Source organism: Triticum urartu, chromosome 1A, assembly GCF_056163025.1.
Source record: "Triticum urartu cultivar PI428250 chromosome 1A, HENAU_Tu73, whole genome shotgun sequence".
Taxonomy (NCBI): domain Eukaryota; kingdom Viridiplantae; phylum Streptophyta; class Magnoliopsida; order Poales; family Poaceae; genus Triticum; species Triticum urartu.
In genome coordinates this window covers 75,380,537-75,390,042 of record NC_141873.1, presented here as the reverse complement: position 1 = coordinate 75,390,042, position 9,506 = coordinate 75,380,537, and positions in this window count along the sequence as shown.

Sequence of the window (9,506 nt, the reverse complement as noted above, 5' to 3'; positions counted from 1 at the left end):
AGTTCTCCAAGATGTCCTCGCTGACCTCCTCCGGGTGGATCCGAGTGGTGTCTTCGAGCCCAGAGTACATCCACATCGGATGATCGCGCGCCTGAAGAGGTTGGATGCGTCGACCGAGAAAGACCTCCAGCAGATCCATCCCGGTCACTCCATCGCGGACGAGCTGGACGACCCGTTCGACCAGCTCCTTGACCTGTGCCTTCTCTTCTGGAACTATCTTCAGGGGAGCAGGCTTCTCCACTCGAGCCAAGGAGAAAGGAGGAAGCCCAGTCGACTGGCCAGGGGTTGGCTTATCCTTGCAGTAAAAACAAGTCGACTGCTAGCCCCGGACCGAGTCTGGAAGGATCATCGCTGGGAAAGTACTCTTGCTCCTCATCTGGATCCCCATACCACCGCACATCTGGATCACGCGCGTCCTCTCGTCACTCGACTTGGTCTTTTTGACCGACTGGGAACGGCAAGTGAAGATGTGTTTGAAAAGCCCCTAGTGCGGTCGACAACCCAAGAAGTTTTCGCACATGGACACGAAAGCGGCCAGATAGACTATGGTGTTCGGAGTGAAATGGTGGAGCTGAGCCCCAAAGAAGTTCAAAAAACCCCGGAAGAAAGGTTGGGGAGGCAGCGAGAATCCGCGATCTACGTGGGTTGCTAGGAGGACACACTCACCCTCTCTGGGCTGCAGCTCAGTTTCGTCCCCCGGGAGCCGAGCCGACTTGTGGGGGATCAATCCCCCCTCCACCAGGTCGTCGAGGTCGTCTTGCGTGATTGCCGAGCGGATCCAGTCGCCCTGGATCCAGCCCGCCGGCAGGCCGGACCTCGACGAGGATCCACCCCGGTTGGTCCGCTTGCCCTTCGCCTTCGCGGCCGCCTTCTTCGCGCGTTCCAGCGCCGCCGTCTTGTCCTTCCCCATGGCGGCAGATCGAGCTCGAGCGGAGTTCCGGCGACGAGCCGGAAGCAAGAGTGGCGGAGAGATCGGGAGAAAGAGAAGAGAGAATGGCGGCGTGCGGAGCAGAGCCCCGGCCCAACGCCTTATATGAGGCTGCTTCCGAGTGGCTGACTGGTAGGCCCGGGCGGCCCTATCAAATCCCGTGGCAATCGCGCGCGCGATACGTGGCGAAAAAGGTGGCGCGGGGATCGAGGCGGCTCCGCACTATCCCATCCGATTACTGCGGCCTCCCCCATCCCGCGCGCTTCCCAAAATTCGGATCCCGCGAAATTTGCGGGCCGCAGAACAACTTGTCAGACCAAAAATCTCCTCCGCACCGTCACTCGGAGCCTTTCAAGTATAGGAACTCACTCGACAAAAACTAAGAATGGATCAAGGCGACTGGAAAGGAAGTTGCTGTCATCACTCTGGTTCATTGATCCGAAACGAGACATGCTCACGACATGAAAGATGAGTCGGAGAGGTGCTCAAACCCTTTCCCACTCAAACCTCGATCCATTCGGGGGCTAATGATGAAGTTATGTACCTAGGGTAGGGTCATGGACCTGTCCAAACTGACCTACCCAAGGACATCTCCAGAGGAAATCACCTTTCAATCGACTTGGAGGTGTTTCACTCGACGGACTCGAAGATACTCGACCAAGAAGCAATCACTCGACCAAGAAGCAACCACTCGACGGTCACGAGACCTAAGGGCACTCTGCATGCTAACGGTCGGTTATTAAATAGCTTGTATGGTCATCATAGCACTTTATTAGGGGCGTTACCAGTAACGCCCGACATTAATGTATTTAAACCCTTTGTAACTGAGGGCGGGAGGGGTCTGGCGAACTCTATATAAGCCACCCCCCTCCTCAGGGACAAGGGTTCGCACCCCTGTAATTCATACACGCATAATTCAGTCGACCGTCTCCGGGCTCCGAGACATAGAGCTATTACTTCCTCTGAGAAGGGCCTGAACTCGTAAACCTTGCGTGCTTACAACTTCTCCATAGCTAAGATCTTGCCTCTCCATACTTACCCCCCTCTACTGTCAGACTTAGAACCACGACACCTGCCGCGTTGAACCGGCTACAGCCTCAGTAACCCGCCGCTGCGATTCCCCTCTGCCTGTGGGTCACCCTCGTCGAAACGCCCGCGGGTCGAGTCGCCGGTCGTCAAAACCGGCTGTGTCGTCGCCAACGCTGCCCCGACTCGCCTCGGACATGGATTCACCATCACCAAGCCGCAGTGGGTTTGCCTTGTTCTCCAACGCCCGTGTCTCCCCTGGCCGGGCTCTGTCCCCGTCGTGGCCAAGTGGCCTCCGACCGAGCCAAACCGCCGCCGAGTCAAGCCCCTGCTACAAACCACCTCGAGTTGCCACACCGGTAACCCGGCACCGTCGCCAAGCTACAGAAATTTTTACCCAAAGCCAAACCGCCGCCGAGACAAGCCCCTGCTACAATCCGAATTTGCCTTCGTCAACTCGCCACAATGACCCGCCGGACCCGTGATCCGCCATCTCTCACCTCAACCTGAGCTGCTTCGCGCCGTGAGCCGCTGGCCAGCCTCCGTTTCAACAATAGCAGCGTCGAGCCGCTTCCGACTGCGCCTCTCTAACCCATCGCCGGTTCAGCCGGGCCTCGCCTCCTTTGGGTCGCCATCAACGACCCGCGGCCGTGCCTCTCCAACCCGTCACCGGTTCGGCCGCGCCTCTCCAACCCGTCGCCTTAAACCGCCATCACCGGCGCGCCGAGCGGCCGTTGCCTGAAGCGCTCCGCCTTTGTTGTCTGCCTTACCCTCAATCCACCATTGCTGCGAGCCGCTTGTTGACTCGTCTGCGAGCCTCGCCGCTTCAGCTGCCTCTGCTGCGGCTGGCCTTGCACTGCCTGCGAGCCGTGGGGTATCTTAAACCGAGAAGATTTGGAAAGGATTGAGTCATTGCTGCTATTACAATCGCGGAAATCAGTCAAGTACTAGTAGTTGCATGTTTTTATAAGATCTGTTTGACTTTGAAATAGTACTGCAACCTACTAGTACGTGAGCTCTGATCAGTGCAAATTGGACTGATGAACTCCTATTCATTACGTGAAGACACAAGAAGTATCAAGGGGAGATTCCAGCGCAACATTATTAAACAAACTGGTTGTTTTCTTTGTCGGGGTTATGATGAGTAATATCACCTTCTCTGCGCTGAGTTGCCTGCGCCACCCGAACTGCGGTCATTGCCGAGTCACTGCTGTAGCGTCACTTGACGCTCGCGCCTCAGTAGCCTGATGCTTCACCGCTATAAGTCGCCCTGGCCGGAGAGTGGTCTTTTCATATTGCTGTCACCGAGCCATAAGTCGTCACCGCCGCTGTTGTTAAACCGACTGTCGAGACCTACACTAGAAATAAGCAGAAGACGGAGATGCTGGCTACTATTGCTATCGTTCAAGTGATGCATGCTAGAATTGGAGACAGTGTAAGGAGTTATCAATGGTGTCAGATAAGTGGAGCTGATGAGAAACAGTGGATTTCTAGCAGTGCAGGTTTCCATGTTAAGCAGCGCACTAAGTGCCGCTTCACCGCTCTGTGTTGAGCTATGGTACTATTCCGTGGAGGTAACCGGTGCAAGTGGCAGGGCCTGGTGATTCAAGTACGAGGCTGGAGCTGGGGAGGCCACTAGCAAGCTGTGTGTGTATGTGTGCCATATCAAAAAGCAAATCAGGCCAAAAGGAAAAGGGAGCAAGCTCTCACACAGAAACAAGCTAAAGGACTTACGGTCTGAACTAAGTATGCTACTGGTTGATGGGAAAGACCCATTTCAAAATTTGATGGATAGGTGGTTAGTTGATTGGACGTGAAGGCCTTCACTCGGTCAACAGTTATTACCTCCAAAAAATATATCAGGTGATCCCGTCCTATCTATTTCATCTGTGTACAATAATATGTTTGCGAACAATTATTCTGTCTTGCAATATTTTATGCAGGACAATTATTTATGACAAAAAGTAATGTTATACCACGGATACGGAGCACTTACCAACATTATTTTGCACTAGTGCTTGTCCGTGCCGTGATGCTTGATGGGTACATACCTTCACCATGGTGATGATCAACTCCGCGGTGAATAATATTAACTAGCCTGCCATATCAGGTGAAATCCATCCAGTATATTTTTATGTTATATGTTGCTTTCTTTAAAAAGAGCAATGTCTCCGGCTTGCAAAGTTATCTAATTCAGGACCCTAAACCGCCATATTGGTGCAACTTTAAGGGCCGTCAGAAAATTTCCGGTTTAAAAAGAAGGATTTCGGTTTAAAATCCGGCTCAAGGGAAAGTTGTCTCCCACAAAGCTTTGAAGCTCTCAATATCCGGTTCAAAATTCCGGTTAAAAAGAATTCATCTCTCGCAAGTTCGAGTTCTCAGAAAAATTACAAGGACCAAAGAGAGTCCGTTGCAAAGGCATAGCTCAAATATAGGTACCCCTTGAGCACAGCTTACAGTATCACTTGGGGGCTTGGTCGTATTCGAACCATAGCTACACCTTTTGATCCGGCTATGAAGCCAATATTATCATAAGAGCATAGCTCTGGATTTTTCGGTAATCCGGCTATCAAGCCAATATTATCATAAGGGGCCAAAGAGAGTCTGCTGCACAACACAACTCAAACATGTTGGGGAACGTAGTAATTTCAAAATTTTCCTACGCACACGCAAGATCATGGTGATGCATAGCAATGAGAGGGGAGAGTGTTGTCTACGTACCCACGCAGACCGACTGCGGAAGCGTTGACGCAACGTGGAGGAAGTAGTCGTACGTCTTCCCGATCCGACCGATCCAAGCACCGTTACTCCGGCACCTCCGAGTTCTTAGCACACGTACAGCTCGATGACGATCCCCGGGCTCCGATCCAACAAAGCGTCGGGGAGGAGTTCCGTCAGCACGACGGCGTGGTGACGATCTTGATGTTCTACCGTCGCAGGGCTTCGCCTAAGCACCGCTACAATATGATCGAGGTGAAATATGGTGGCAGGGGGCACCGCACACGGCTAAGGAACGATCTCAAGGATCAACTTGTGTGTCTAGAGGTGCCCCCTGCCTCTGTATATAAAGGAGCCAAGGGGGAGGGGGCCGCCGGCCAGGAGGAGGGCGCAGGAGGAGTCCTACTCCTACCGGGAGTAGGACTCCCCCCCAATCCTAGTTGGACTAGGATTCCCCGAGGGGGAAAGAGAGAGGGGGGCCGGCCACCTCTCCTAGTCCTAATAAGACTAGGGAAGGGGGGAGGCGCGTGGCCACCTTGGGCTGCCCCTTTCTCCTTTCCACTAAAGCCCATTAAGGCCCATATGGCTCCCGGGGGGTTCCGGTAACCTCCCGGTACTCCGGTAAAATCCCGATTTCACCCGGAACACTTCCGATATCCAAACATAGGCTTCCAATATATCAATCTTTATGTCTCGACCATTTCGAGACTCCTCGTCGTGTCCGTGATCACATCCGGGACTCCGAACTAACTTCGGTACATCAAAAATGCATAAACTCATAATAACTGTCATCGTAACGTTAAGCGTGCGGACCCTATGGTTCGAGAACAATGCAGACATGACTGAGACACATCTCCGGTCAATAACCAATAGCGGGACCTGGATGCCCATATTGTCTCCTACATATTCTACGAAGATCTTTATCGGTCAGACCGCATAACAACATATGTTGTTCCCTTTGTCATCGGTATGTTACTTGCCCGAGATTCGATCGTCGGTATCCAATACCTAGTTCAATCTCGTTACCAGTAAGTCTCTTTACTCGTTCTGTAATACATCATCTCACAACTAACTCATTGGCTGCAATGCTTGCAAGGCTTATGTGATGTGCATTACCGAGAGGGCCCAGAGATACCTCTCCGACAATCGGAGTGACAAATCCTAATCTCAAAATACGCCAACCCAACATCTACCTTTGGAGACACCTGTAGAGCTCCTTTATAATCACCCAGTTACGTTGGGACGTTTGGTAGCACACAAAGTGTTCCTCCGGTAAACGGGAGTTGCATAATCTCATAGTCATAGGAACATGTATAAGTCATGAAGAAAGCAATAGCAACATACTAAACGATCGGGTGCTAAGCTAATGAAATGGGTCATGTCAATCAGATCATTCAACTAATGATGTGACCTCGTTAATCAAATAACAACACTTTGTTCATGGTTAGGAAACATAACCATCTTTGATTAACGAGCTAGTCAAGTAGAGGCATACTAGTGACACTCTGTTTGTTTATGTATTCACACATGTATTATGTTTCCGGTTAATACAATTCTAGCATGAAAAATAAACATTTATCATGATATAAGGAAATAAATAATAACTTTATTATTGCCTCTAGGGCATATTTCCTTCAGTCTCCCACTTGCACTAGAGTCAATAATCTAGATTACACAGTAATGATTCTAACACCCATGGAGCCTTGGTGCTGATCATGTTTTGCTCGTGGAAGAGGCTTAGTCAATGGATCTGCAACATTTAGATCCGTATGTATCTTGCAAATCTCTATGTCTCCCACCTGGACTAGATCCCGGATGGAATTGAAGCGTCTCTTGATGTGCTTGGTTCTCTTGTGAAATCTGGATTCCTTTGCCAAGGCAATTGCACCAGTATTGTCACAAAAGATTTTCATTGGACCCGATGCACTAGGTATGACACCTAGATCGGATATGAACTCCTTCATCCAGACTCCTTCGTTTGCTGCTTCCGAAGCAGCTATGTATTCCGCTTCACATGTAGATCCCGCTACGACGCTTTGTTTAGAACTGCACCAACTGACAGCTCCACCATTTAATGTAAACACGTATCCGGTTTGCGATTTAGAATCGTCCGGATCAGTGTCAAAGCTTGCATCAACGTAACCTTTTACGGTGAGCTCCTTGTCACCTCCATATACGAGAAACATATCCTTAGTCCTTTTCAGGTATTTCAGGATGTTCTTGACCGCTGTCCAGTGATCCACTCCTGGATTACTTTGGTACCTCCCTGCTAAACTTATAGCAAGGCACACATCAGGTCTGGTACACAGCATTGCATACATGATAGAGCCTATGGCTGAAGCATAGGGAACATCTTTCATTTTCTCTCTATCTTCTGCAGTGGTCGGGCATTGAGTCTGACTCAACTTCACACCTTGCAACACAGGCAAGAACCCTTTCTTTGCTTGATCCATTTTGAACTTCTTCAAAATCTTGTCAAGGTATGTGCTTTGTGAAAGTCCAATTAAGCGTCTTGATCTATCTCTATAGATCTTTATGCCTAATATGTAAGCAGCTTCACCGAGGTCTTTCATTGAAAAACTCTTATTCAAGTATCCCTTTATGCTATCCAGAAATTCTATATAATTTCCAATCAGCAATATGTCATCCACATATAATATCAGAAATGCTACAGAGCTCCCACTCACTTTCTTGTAAATACAGGCTTCTCCGAAAGTCTGTATAAAACCAAATGCTTTGATCACACTATCAAAGCGTTTATTCCAACTCCGAGAGGCTTGCACCAGTCCATAAATGGATCACTGGAGCTTGCACACTTTGTTAGCTCCCTTTGGATCGACAAAACCTTCTGGTTGCATCATATACAACTCTTCTTCCAGAAATTCATTCAGGAATGCAGTTTTGACATCCATCTGCCAAATTTCATAATCATAAAATGCGGCAGTTGCTAACATGATTCGGACCGACTTAAGCATCGCTACGGGTGAGAAGGTCTCATCGTAGTCAACCCCTTGAACTTGTCGAAAACCTTTTGCGACAAGTCGAGCTTTGTGGACAGTAACATTACCGTCAGCGTCAGTCTTCTTCTTGAAGATCCATTTATTCTCAATCGCTTGCCGATCATCGGGCAAGTCAACCAAAGTCCATACTTTGTTCTCATACATGGATCCCATCTCAGATTTCATGGCTTCAAGCCATTTTGCGGAATCTGGGCTCACCATCGCTTCTTCATAGTTCGTAGGTTCATCATGATCTAGTAGCATGATTTCTAGAACAGGATTACCGTACCACTCTGGCGCGGATCTCATTCTGGTTGATCTACGAGGTTCAGTAGTATCTTGATCTGAAGTTTCATGATCATTATCATTAACTTCCTCACTTATTGGTGTAGGTATCGCAGAAACAGTTTTCTGTGATGTACTACTTTCCAACAAGGGAGCAGGTACAGTTACCTCGTCAAGTTCTACTTTCCTCCCACTCACTTCTTTCGAGAGAAACTCCTTCTCCAGAAAGTTTCCGAATTTAGCAACAAAAGTCTTGCCTTCGGATCTGTGATAGAAGGTGTATCCAATAGTTTCCTTTGGATATCCTATGAAGACACATTTCTCCGATTTGGGTTCGAGCTTATCAGGTTGAAGCTTTTTTACATAAGCATCGCAGCCCCAAACTTTAAGAAACGACAACTTTGGTTTCTTGCCAAACCATAGTTCATAAGGTGTCATCTCAACGGATTTTGATGGTGCCCTATTTAACGTGAATGCGGCCGTCTCTAGAGCATAACCCCAAAATGATAGCGGTAAATCTGTAAGAGACATCATAGATCGCACCATATCTAATAAAGTACAATTACGACGTTCGGACACACCATTACGCTGTGGTGTTCCGGGTGGCGTGAGTTGCGAAACTATTCCACAATTTTTCAAATGTACACCAAACTCGTAACTCAAATATTCTCCTCCACGATCAGATCGTAGAAACTTTATTTTCTTGTTACGATGATTTTCAACTTCACTCTGAAATTCTTTGAACTTTTCAAATGTTTCAGACTTATGTTTCATTAAGTAGATATACCCATATCTGCTTAAACCATCTGTGAAGGTGAGAAAATAACGATATCCGCCACGAGCCTCAATATTCATCGGACCACATACATCTGTATGTATGATTTCCAACAAATCTGTTGCTCTCTCCATAGTACCGGAGAACGGTGTTTTAGTCATCTTGCCCATGAGGCACGGTTCGCAAGTACCAAGTGATTCATAATCAAGTGGTTCCAAAAGTCCATCAGTATGGAGTTTCTTCATGCGCTTTACACCGATATGACCTAAACGGCAGTGCCACAAATAAGTTGCACTATCATTATCAACTCTGCATCTTTTGGCTTCAACATTATGAATATGTGTATTACTACTATCGAGATTCAATAAGAATAGACCACTCTTCAAGGGTGCATGACCATAAAAGATATTACTCATATAAATAGAACAACCATTATTCTCTGATTTAAATGAATAACCGTCTCGCATTAAACAAGATCCAAATATAATGTTCATGCTCAACGCTGGCACCAAATAACAATTATTTAGGTCTAATACTAATCCCGAAGGTAGATGTAGAGGTAGCGTGCCGACCGCGATCACATCGACTTTGGAACCGTTTCCCACGCGCATCGTTACCTCGTCCTTAGCCAATCTTCGCTTAATCCGTAGTCCCTGTTTCGAGTTGCAAATATTAGCAACAGAACCAGTATCAAATACCCAGGTGCTACTGCGAGCATTAGTAAGGTACACATCAATAACATGTATATCACATATACCTTTGTTCACCTTGCCAT